The 12,560-nt window shown below is 43.9% G+C and overlaps 1 protein-coding gene across 1 annotated transcript in view; it reads right to left on the minus strand.

Moving 5' to 3' along the window:
- The window catches only part of LOC311489118 (neuropilin-1a-like), a 79,504-nt gene extending 67,421 nt beyond the window's left edge, over positions 1 to 12,083 (minus strand). The window contains exon 1 of the mRNA XM_084546064.1: positions 11,982 to 12,083. The gene's annotated coding sequence lies outside the window, so the exon portion shown is untranslated. The remainder of the gene's footprint in view (positions 1 to 11,981) is intronic.
- Positions 12,084 to 12,560: the final 477 nt, after the last annotated feature.

Below are 12,560 nucleotides of genomic sequence, written 5' to 3' on the forward strand. Positions count from 1 at the left end.
CAGATAAAGTGTCAAACTGATTCACGTCTGCTGAATGCATATTTTGTTTTATATTGTTCATGTATCTCTGTATCCCACATATTAATCTCTTTATCGTCTGCCTGTAGCAAGTATCTTCTACCAAATGCCTCTACATGCTGGAGGTCACCCTTGGGCGTTTCTTCCCAGACAGATACAACACAATCCCCCACAAGCTGAGAAATAGAAAGACTTTATTGTCCATCCTGCTACTGAATGACCAGTTTGACTCCACCGGGTGCCGTTTTTTCCCGTCACGCACATTTAAGAAGGACAAAGCGTCCCAGGCTGCTCATCCTCCCTGTTCAAAACACAGTTCGACCCTCCGACTGACCTCCAACCCTCGTATCCTGACACTGACCCGCTCTCCGGCCTCGACATCTTGTTTTCATGGAGCTTTTTAAATTTGGAACTGGAGCTGAATCGTGGGGGAGCGGAGATCAGTCACGGTCGTTGAGATTTGATTACTTGAAGTATGAGTGATGTCTTGTGACTTTTGGGACACGCTGACACATGTAGGTCGGCTGGGTTTTTAGGCATTTGACACGGAAAGAAGTAGGTCGAGGCTTCTCTCTGTTTCTTCCTAAATTGGTTCATGTTTACTGCTTCACCGTAATAAAACCAACACATTTTTAATTCATATAATAGAGTCAATTTAAAGGTTGTTTTTACAGGACCCTGCAGAACCTCAGTCCTGAGAAAATATAAAATACAAAGCAGATTTCCATGTGCTGCAAGAACAAAACTCTGGTAAAATAAAGAGAAATATCTTGCATATTTACTGAATCCAGAGAAAGGGAAAAGTCCTGGGCCCGTACCTGAGAGATTTGGGAAGAAAAAGGGCCTTTGTCAGCCGACACTCCATCTACACCTCTCTAAAGGGAGTTTAACCCTAACCCTAACCCTTTATGTGGCAACCTGTCCAACTGTTTACATGGTCATTAAATAATACGATCTGATCAGACATATGTGTTTACATGCCCCAAAATAATCACAACAAAGTTTCTTGACATGTTCTGCTCGCCGTGGAGCATCAAATTTGCCGGAAATACACCAGATTTTCGCTCCAACTTTCTCTACAACATTGAGTTTATTCAATGGAAGAAGATGATCAAAATGGAGTTTACGCCAGGTGGAGCAAACGTGGTCAGAAAGATTGGATTTATTCCATTGTTTGCATGGTTATTAGGAGCTAATATTTCCCTATTGAACAGATTATTAGAGGTTTACACCAACCCTCTAAGTGTCCATGTAAACAAAGCTAATCTTAATCGTGTTTTGTGATCCCTACAACAGACTTGATATGTGGCTAAAGTCTAAAGCTAATCCCTCATAAAATATAACAGTAGCCGTCACCACATTAAATATAATCCAAAATGTGACGCCTCTTTGGGTAAACACAGCAAACCTCCTCAACCAGCCAATCCGGCAATCCATCATATCATGTATTTATGAACATCTGTCATGTTCATGGTTATAACAAATGTCTGCTGTGGATATAAACACGTTGAGCTTTGACGCAAGATTAAATAACAGCTTAATAAGATGCAAAAACAAGCTTTATCGTCACTGTGAAATCCAACTGATTACTCTGACGGATGCCCCTTTGTCGTGCATGGGACTGTGTGTTGTCGACATCTGGACCGCATCAGCGAGTGTATTCTTTAAATCCCAGGATTGCAGCTGTGTTTCTGACTGCAGCCCCCCCTCTTCCTTTTTCTCCCCCTGCCAAACTCTCTCCTTGTTAATCTGCTCATTAAGGCTCTAATCTGACATGTGTTTTCGTTTGTGTGTGAAAGTGTGAGCGTGTTTTAGTGTGCAGATTTGCGGACGAGAAGGGAATTTACTGTAGGTCCGACTACATTCGCAGCAAATTATGGCATCTGTGGTCCTGAGTGTGACGTTTGTTTGTGTGTGCAAGGCATGTGTGCTATTGTTTCATGTCTCGGCACAGTACGTGTGCATCAGTGTTCCCGTATGTGCGAGGTGAGTCACAGAGTTTGCTGCCATAATTGTTTAGAAAAGCAAATCCAAACAATATTCACTTATATAAGAGAAACAATGGCCGAATTCAGAGTTCACCCTTCCGCAGATTAAACAAATCTCCGCTGCTGAAAGACGAGAGTCTGCTGGTGAAAGTCCGTTTGTTTGCCAGTGTTTGTTCTCTGTTCTGACTCTGACCTACAATATACATGGTGGAAGTCAATAATTCTATTTGCCGCTAAGTAAACTCTAAATTTTCAGCACCAAGCAGCCTTTTAACCTTTCTTTCAAAACAAAGCTATCAAAGAAACTCTTTCAAACTGTTTGAATATGTCTATCTGTGTGTTTATGGGCAGTATTTGTCAATTTCATTACTGACATAAATCAAATGAAGGCTAAAAGTTCATTTCGAGGTTTTAACAGAAACTTTAATGGAGCTAGTTCAGCGTTTTAGCTTGAATACTGGATAAATTACAGAAGGTCTTAATTATAACTGAGATATATTTAATGCCGGATGTTGTAGAACTCTCTTAGAATACATAATATGACATTTACAACCTATTGCTTAATGTAGAAACACACAATAAAATGTTAGTTAACAGCTAACTGATACTGTTTTCGTAATGATAGAAACAGCAGGAGGAATTGCAAGTGTTTAGGTCAGGAAAGTTCAACATGTTGAGTTCAAAGTACAGTTTTGTTTTCAGATCAAACTTGCTGCTAGCTTACATTTGAATGCTAAAATGCATTGCTTATTGTTGAAATAAAAATTAAAAAGTCTTCCATTCAGCTATTTTTGTGATGTTAGCTTAAATTTACTAGCTACTCTAGCGGCTAATTGCTAACTAAAACCGGTTTTATGATGATAGCAATAGCGTTGGGGGCATTGCAAATGTTTACAGCAGGAAAGTTCATCATGTTCATTACAATACAGATTTGGTTCAGTCTCCCATTTTGGTTTAACATTGCTTAGCTTAATTCAGCTTAAAAGAGTCTGATAATCCTGCTGTAAGCTACCCAACCGCTAACAACGGCTAAGATACAAATGTAGCAACTAGCTGGTGAACACAGCAGAAGATTTGTCAACTAAAGAGTTATATTTGTCTTCAGGAGTTTAGCCATGTTAATATGTTAAGGCCATTAGAGTACTTTCCAGCATTTTTTATACATCCTTGGCTACATTTAGTTGAACTTTGAAAGCTAGCTAAAAGATAAACACAGAGTAAGCTACGTGTCTAGTACCAAAGGCTAAGAGACAAATGTAGCAGCTAGCTGGGGAACAAAGAGGAACATCTGGCAGCTAAAGAGATGTATTTGTTAAGTTTAGTTAAAGGGGAGAGTGTTTATTGACACTAAGGCCGTCAGAAACAGGACTACAAGTTAATGATAATGTTGTTCTCCGCCTTCTCAGTGGGTATGCTAACATGTTAGCCATGTCAATATTCTTACATCACATTTTAGCTTTTGTTGCATCCTTAGCTGTTGCAAATGGCATTCAGATATAAACAAGTGAAATGTCAAGCTACAGTTTCACAACCCGCGGGGGATATAGTGTAAAAGTCACCATCATTAATTATGATCTAGTAGACGGAGAGCGTGTGACGAGCACAAGAAAGAAAGTAGGGTGAAAACATGAAACAGTTGAACATGGAGTTCAGAGAGAGAGAGAGAGAGAGAGAGCATGATGACGGGCAGAGAAAAAGAAAGTGATGGAGCAAGAGGAGAGTGGATGAAACAAGTGACAGATTAGCCTGAGGCTGGAGGAGGAGGAGAAACAGCGAGAGGTCCGTCACCGAGGTCAGGATTAGACCGACCATGACAACCAGCCTGAAGCCTCTCTGAGTCTGTTTGGGCAGCCGTCTGATCTCTCTTTTTAGCCGCCCTCTGTTATTTTTCTCTTCCGCTCTTTCTTATTTTGTTGACTCTTCATCTCGGAGATCAGTCTTGTTGTTCTTTTATTTTTTCATCTCTATTTCAAATGTTTTAACCTCCGAGTCTGAGCACTACAACGACACTACAATCGCTCATTCAGACTACAAACAGGAAGACAAACACGGATCATTCATGACCTAATTCTCGTGGTTCTCCTATACATCACCGTCACAAATAGAAGAAACACGTCGCAGCACAACACAGAACAAACAACTAAATTATTTCTTGAAGGCCTCGCGCCTCAAATTCCCTTGGATGCCGGCCACAGGCTAATCGTTCTGTGACAGCAGCACATTTAGCCTTCCTGTTTTGTGGAACTGGAAAACACAACCATCTGGAGGGGACTCTTTTATTTTTCTCTGAAAATGCAAACGTCAGGCTGAATGTTGAGCGCAGGACCACGGGTGAAGCAACGCCTCGGTCTAAAGCCACACATAAAAGGCTGACAAGTAAGACAATATGGTGACACGGCACAAACACAAGACTAAACAACCCACGGCAAGTTTATCCAACTGATATATATATGCAGCAACCACCCTCCAATCCATTCATCCTGTCAATCTTTCATCAGTCATCTAGAAATGTATTCATCCACTTAATCATTCTCTGAATTTTCTATCCACTGAAGCATTCATATCCTGCCATCCCTTCACCATTCTGCTGATTTCTTTATCTTCCCTGCCATTTATCCATCCATCCATTATTCAGAATCCATCTATCCGATGGATTTATTGCTTGTGGATGGGCAGACTGATTGTCTAGACATCATCACCCAACAATCTCTTCGTTCTCCGGCTACCTGTCATCCATTTAACCCATTCATTCATCCATCAGTTCATCAGCCCTGCTCTTCTTTCAGCCATCTGTTCACTCACTCATCTGTCCAACCCATAAACGATCAAACTATCCATCATGCGATTCATCCCGTCATCTTTACATCCATCATTCATCCATTGCCAAGTAATTCAGCCAAGCATAATCTAATGACAATATTAACAATCTACCAACCATCGTCGATAAATCAATCCGTCGATGCATCTTTCTCCATCTTGACATCCTTCCCATTATCGCACAATAATCCATTCTTTCTCCCTCCGAGTGTGTCCTGCCATGATCTATCAAACGATCCATCTTGTCGTCTTTAAAGCCATAATTTCGAACATCCATTCATGCATTGCCAAATAATTCAACCATTCATGATTCATCGTTTCATTCTGACATCAATTCATGTTATTGTTCAGCAATCCACCATGTTGCCGTCCATCTCTAAGACTCATCCATCATCTATTCAGAGCCATTCGGCCATTAGTCCGTCCGTCCATCTATTCGCTATCCATCGACAGATTCAACCATCAGTTGAAGGCATCGGTCCAGATTTATAATCTTCCATTTGTCTATTGACTTCCGTCCATTCTACCATTCGTCCATGAGTCCATCTATCTGTTTTTTATGCAGTCATCTACAGTGCCAGTATTATCCAGGATCCATCATTTAGTTCTTCATCAATTTATCCATCAAACAACTGATTGATCTACGAGCTGCTTATCCATTAACCATCAATAAATACATCCATATTTTATCCATTCATGCTGTCACCCTTTTATCCGATCAGTCAATACATTGGCCCATTACATATTTACACCGATCAGCCACAACATTATGACCAGAAGAATAACTTTGATCATCTTGTGACGATTCCATGTTCTGCTGGGAAACTTTTGGACCTGGCTTTCATTGGTGTCGATGTTACTTAGACATGTAGCACCCACCTAGACCAGACCAGGCACCCCCACCCCATAGCAATGATACTCCTTGACGGCAGCAGCCAGACTGACATGGGAAGAAGAGCACAAGGTGTTGACCTGGCCTCCAAATTCACTAGATTCCAAACTGATCAAGTATCTGTGCCCCTTCCCCCAACCTATTGGACCCAAAGGCCCCCCACTAACAACATTCTGTTGCCAGACACCTCAGGACACCCTCAGAAGGCCCTTGTCCGTTCTCTGATGAGTCACAACTGTTTCGGAGGCACAAGGGGGACCTACACATATTAGGAAGGTGGTCATAATGTTATGACATTTGAAATGCTTCAGCCTCTCCTGATCCAGTTCTTTAAGGCCACCAGACACATGCACACAAACACCCTCCGAGTGAGTGTTTCCATTCATGTGACTCCTCCAGGCGTCGGTCCTGTGACCGTGTGTCTCCGCTTGGGGAAAATTTTTGTCTAATCGTGGAGCTCTTTGCCTCGGGACGTTGCCGTTAAGTGCAACCGGTCCTTTCCGTGACAGTCTGGAGGAATTTATAGCATCCCCCCTGTATTTCTCTTTTAGTTTCCCACCAGCTTCTCCTCTTTAGGATGAAGAGCTCAACTGTTTATGTCCCTGAAATGTCAAGATGCCGCAAATATAAAGTGTGATGCTGGGAAGAGAGAGAGAGTGCTCAGAGGAGAAAGGAAGAAAAATCCTCAGATACTTTTTTATTTGTTATCACGGGGTGGTCCAGACACTGTGGTTATTCTGTGATGAACTGCCGTAATTATCTCCTCAGCTGTACCCACTTTTCCTCAACCAACCTCATTTACACTTGGTGGGTTTTATACCCACAGTTTATTGAGTCCAGTGCAGACTCAGTGTTTTTGGTTTGATCATAAGAAGAATCAAACCAAAACATCTGCATCAAAATCATGCTGAACATACGGTAATCCCTTGGATCCGTGACAGTGTGATGAAGAGATAAAGACAACCAGAACAAGAACCTAACATGTGAATTAGCACTGGACACAGCAATAGTCATGTGTGCTGACACAGCTAATAGGATAGGAAGGAGAGGATTCCTGTATTTTGGATTCCTCTGTTCCCTCAAGACTGTGCAACCGTCTACTGTAATTTGATTTTCATCGATTTGTGTCATAAAGTTCCCCGATTATAAACGGTGTGTTTTAATGGCTGACTAAAGGAAAACCCTAAATTAATCTTAAAGTAGGGACCAACTAAACTAGAACTACCAATGAAGGTCACTTGAACACACCGCAAAGACTACAGCCAATATGTTTTGAACCTGCCTGAAAGGAAATAACTCTTCATACCAGCAGGTTGCAGTAGTCTGTGTTTGTCATTTAAAAAAGGCAAAACCAGAAGCGCTAATATTAGCTGGGAGGCTAGGAGGAGCTATGGGTACAGAGCTGGCCAGTCCTGAATGACGCCGATCATTCATTCATTCATTCATTCATTCATCTTCTGTAACCATTTCTCCTGTGAAGGGTTGCGGGAGGGGCTGGAGCCTATCCCAGCTGTCATTGGGGCCAGAGGCGGGGTACACCCTGGACAGGTCTCCAGTCTATCACAGGACAACCATTCACACTCACACCTAACCAGCACGTCTTTGGACGGTGGGAGGAAGCTGGAGTACCTGGAGAGAACCCACGCAGACACAGGGAGAACATGCAAACTCTACACAGAAAGGCCCAGTCGGCCCATGGATTTGATCCCTATCCCAAGCCAGTCAGAGTGATCTCTCCGACCGACTCTTTCCCCCTGTGATTCAACATGCTCAATTGTCTACAATACCCCTGACAGCCATCCAAATAATGCAGCGACGTGATGACATGCAGGAAAAACTAATCAGCAAACGGCCGAAGGTCAGATAGGCGAACACCATTCTTTCCATAGATACTCACATGTTTCTCCCATGTGTTATTTTTATTCCTTTTTCCTTTGTTTATATGAGTGTGCATCATGGGTTTGGCCATCTGATCTCTAAATCTAATATTCATCACCTAAAGGGACGTAGAAAAGGTGGACTTTCCCTCTTGAGCGTCGGTATGACTGTGTGCTGGAGAGTCTGCCAAGTGTCTGTACTGTAGCTACGTGCACACCAAGCGTACTGTACTGTAAGCGACGGAAAGTTTGTGCTGCCTGTGTGTGTGCGCGAGGTGCAGACTGTGCCAGCACAGCCTCGTGTAGGAGGAAACAAGTTCAGCCAGCTCCTAAAAAGATGTCCCAAATTATCCGGCCACCGACGCATGTTCCTCACCCTCTGCCTCTGCTCTATTTTACCGAGCTCCGCGGGGATTCACTGTGTCGGCTATTTCAGACGTGGACGCGAGACAAGACTTGTTCTGGTGCCGCTCCAGATTGGCTGCGGAGGCCCGAGCCGGCGGATCTTAATGCGTCTGAAGGAAAGTGTTACTGCTTCTCGTCTGTTCGCCGAGCGCAGAATTTGCCACTTGAGAGTTTGTGGAAGTAAAAGGTCGTCGTCGGAGCTATCACCCAGGCTGACTGTTATCCATAAGCTTATGACGGCTTCGTGAACCACTGACTCATCTACTTAACCTCAGAGTTCATCTACAAAGATGTCATGTTTTTTTCAAAATTGAGCAAATCACAGTCAGAGATAACATAAACCTACACTCCAGTGCTTTATGTAATAAAGTCATTGTTTCCGCTCTGATGTAATTTTAGTACAAAACTCCTCCCAAGTGTCTTTCTTCATCCAGTAGGAAAAAAAAAAAAAAAACACTTCCTGGCTGACAAATATGTATTTTTAAAAATGCTGTAATTAGGGATCGTAATTACAGGCCTCGGGTCGTGAGGTTGCACGGGGGAGATATTTTGTGACACAGATGTCGGATATGTAGCCGGCGTTTGCTCGCGGATGCCAGAGCTATGTTTTTCTTGTAAACTGCAGGCACGCTTTACAGCTACAGGAACATGTTTGTTCCGTTTTGGTCCAAAAACTTAATTACGGTACGCGACCGGGAGAAACGGGCAAGCAGCGGCACGCTGTCTAATGATGGAGGAGATGAGTAGGTACGTATCCCAACGGTGAATTTAAATTAGGAGAATGTATTTGGAGCAAATTGCGAGACTGAGAACAAGACATTTTAAACAAGCACTGTAGCTATGAAGGATAAAACACTCACGTTGTGTTTTATCTTTACTCGTGTTGAGCAGCTTTTAGGCAAATTAAAGTTCTCTGAGAAAAAAGTCATTTAATAATGAAAAACTTAAATATACCAGTAGTTTGTTGCAGCTTTAGTTGAGTTTATATACACCGATCAGGCATTACATTATGACCACCTTCCTAATATTGTGTCTCCCTTGTGCCTCCAAAACAGTTGTGACTCATCAGAGAATGGACATGGGCCTTCTGAGAGTGTCCTGTGGTGTCTGGAAACACAATGTTGTTAGTGGGGGCCTTTGTATCATCCCACAGATACTTGATCAGTTTGGGATCTAGTGAATTAGGAGCCCAGGTCAACACCTTGTGATGTTCTTCATGTTTTTTTTAGTTGTTCCTAAAGTGTTTTTGTGTGTGTGTCTGTGTCAGGCTGCATCCTGCAGGGGAGTGTCATTGCTATGGGGTGGGGGTGCCTGGTCTGGTCTAGGTGGGTGCTACATGTCTAAGTAACATCCACACCAATGAATGCCAGGTCCAAAAGTTTCCCAGCAGAACATTGAATTATCACAAAATGGTTTAAATGTTATCTACTTCTCCTGTCCTGGTTTTTATGTTGTGGCTGATCGGTGTGTATTAATTACTAATCAAATTACTTTTAGTTTTTGACTTGCGCAATCTCATAATGATGCATTCAAATGTCTTATGTTGTCCGACAAACAGCCTTCAAGAAGATTCAAGCACTTAAAGTTACAAAGAAGAACCAGTCTACCACCAGGTCTGCCAGAGTGGAAGTCCACCGTGACGTGAAGAGAAGTCTTGTGTCCACTCCGGGAAGAACCGGTCCCCCCAGAATAGCACCGATAAAAGTCCATGGACATTCCTGTGAGGTTCTCGAGTCAGTATCATTTTTGAGTCGTGGCACATGTCCCGGTACATCTACTCTCTGGTCTCCATCTCCGGGAGTTAAGTGAGTCTAATGTTGGTTATCCCTGCCATGGTCGCGGGCTAAATAAGATAGAAGATTTGGATCCTGATTACAGTTCAGCACAGCAGATGCTTGCTGTCCAAAAGTGCAACCTTTAAGACTTTAAATTTATATTAAAACATTTCCAGTCCAGAGTGCAGTCTCACACCACGGAGCTGACACCGTGCCATCCGTCAGCAAAATGAAAACTCTGCGATATCATCTCAGGAAATTTTTTAAGAGGGACTGCGGCCTCGCCAAAGGCTCGAGGCCCCGTCCGCCACCCCCCCCCCTCCTCGACGGCCACGTTTCGAGCGTTTGACTCGTTCCCAAAAACAACACCGTTTCTGCCAAGTCAGAGAGCTACGAGCTGCACCACATCATCGTTTCCAACACAAACTCACACAACAAATAACGAAATCAATCGAGCAAAGCCGGGGGCCCCCTGAGAGAACGGCCCAGTGCCACGTTGAGGGCTGCTGCTGCAGGGTGGTCAGGCTGTTTGTCACAGTCTTAATGTGGAAACGTTCCCGACTGCAATCAGACACACGACCTCAGCACCAGGCTGGATCTTTGCCAGGCGCCAGGAGCCTATCTGCTCCCACAAGTTAATACGAAAACGATTAGCTCATGATAAACCCTGATGAAACCCTAATATTTTACATTACAACGGCCTTATTCCTGCACATTAACCTGGGAAAAAGTAATTTAGGTTGACAATAACGCTTGGCTGGTGGTGTACTACAGTGCCAACCGCTGTCGAACAGTTTTATCACCCGGATTTATGACATTTCATTAAGCACTTAAACGGCATTATTGCATACTTATACTGCTCCCTGGGTTACCATACGAAATAAAGCCATTGCAGAATCAGCTTTTGAAGACGGGGGTAGAAGGAGAAGGTGTGCAGTCCACCCGAAAGACACATGATATCCACTATCTATCCCGAGCGCTAATGGTTTATTAGTCCCTCGGCGGTGAAACATGATCCAATAGTACTGGAGGACCCCATCTGCGAGACAGAGCCCGGACGGCGGGTCGTGATTTACACAGGAGCCATTTATGGAGCTTTTAAAAAAAGACAAGAGGGGCCCGACATAAAAACAGACTTATTTATGGAAGAGAGAGAGCAACACACGGGCTGTTGTGCGGACGCACGCAAACAAACAAGTGTGTTTCTGTGTCAAAAAGGAGGGATGGTGGTGGTGGTGGTGGTGGTGGGGGGTTGTTTACGGGTTCTGCAGAGTGATGCACAGAAAAGCGCCATCAGTCATGTGCAGGAATGATTCCTAGAGTCTGTTGGTAACATGCAAGTTTTCTTTTATGATGCAAAGCGATTCCCGCAAACCTCTGATAGAGAGACAGAAACAAGGCTGCACGGCTATTTTTCATGACTCTTCGAGACTGTTTAGTCATAAAATGTCATAACAAGCTGCTACGATCCATGATGCCGGCATCACTTGCTTGTTTTGTCTAAACCAAACCCAAATACCGTCCCTTAACAATGAAAAGCAGCAGATATCCAGATCATTCGACGAGCTGGATGCCTTTTTCACGAGTAAATCACCAAAATTCTTGCGGATTCGCTGGCTGTTCGTCAAATGCACCGTTTACGGATGACAAACGATGAGGTGAGACAAGCACAGCTGCAGATAAAAGCGTTGTTTCTGTCTGAGCGTCCGCTGAAACTCTGACGCAGCGGCATCACTTCAAACTGTTTGTGAAATCAAATTTGGACCCGACAGACACCAACAGGCAAACTCTCCCACCAAATGAAACGTCAACACAGTTTTCTCTGTTCCTGACAATGAGCAAACTCCCATCCGTCAAAAGCTGGTGCGACCAGAGTCTCCTCTCTTGGAGGGGGGTGGGGGGATATGAGACGCCCTCCCTCCTTATCAAATATGAATTATAAAACCTATCAAACTCAATTTCCTCTGAAGTAATTGCCAGCAAACCTCAAAGCCATATCTCATCCCCACACCTCCACTTCCCTGGGAGAAGAGGTGCACCTCCTTGGCCAATAGGTGGCAGAGTTTCCCACTGTATCCAGGCAGGATTGAGGAGAGAGAGCAAATGAGGGTGTGTGGAGAAATGAGAGAGAGAGAGAGAGAGAGAGAGAGAGAGAGAGAGAGAGAGAGAGAGAGAGAGAGAGAGAGAGAGAGAGAGAGTGAACTCTTACTTGCATTCTCTGTCCTCCAGATCGAAATGCGGGTTGAAGTTGATGAGGATCCTCTGGCCCGGCTCAGGGGCGGTTATCAACCACTCGCAGTGCTGGGAGGGCGGGTACGCGCTGGGATAGCCCGGGGAGGTCAGGTAGCCCGCGGTGGAGAGCTCTATATTTTCCCCGCATTTATACAAACCTTTTAAAAAAACAAAAGAAGACACAAAGTTGTTCAGTTAGACGAGAGAGGAAACTCTGGGAAGCTGATGTTGAGCGATGGCGCGTTTTGGTGCATAAAAGCTTGGCAACATCATAAGAAAAAAAATAAAATAAAACTTTCCACCGCAAAGAAATAGAGCCAAACGGCGCTGATTTACAAAGCCAAGCATCGTCAGACCAGATTAGAATTATAAATTCACACGGTAGCAACCTGAAAGCGCGAAAATGCGCGAAAAGTTTATTTTGGAATTAGGTGCGGCAGCCTGTAAAGTGCTGTTCCTCCGCATCCCAGCGCCAAAAGGTGCGATTACGCCCATGAAGGTGAGGTTGGCTGCTTCACCGAAACCACCACCACCACCACCAGCAGTAGCAGCAGCA

This window comes from Chelon labrosus, assembly GCF_963514085.1.
Source record: "Chelon labrosus genome assembly, chromosome: 6".
Classification (NCBI taxonomy): Eukaryota; Metazoa; Chordata; class Actinopteri; order Mugiliformes; family Mugilidae; genus Chelon; species Chelon labrosus.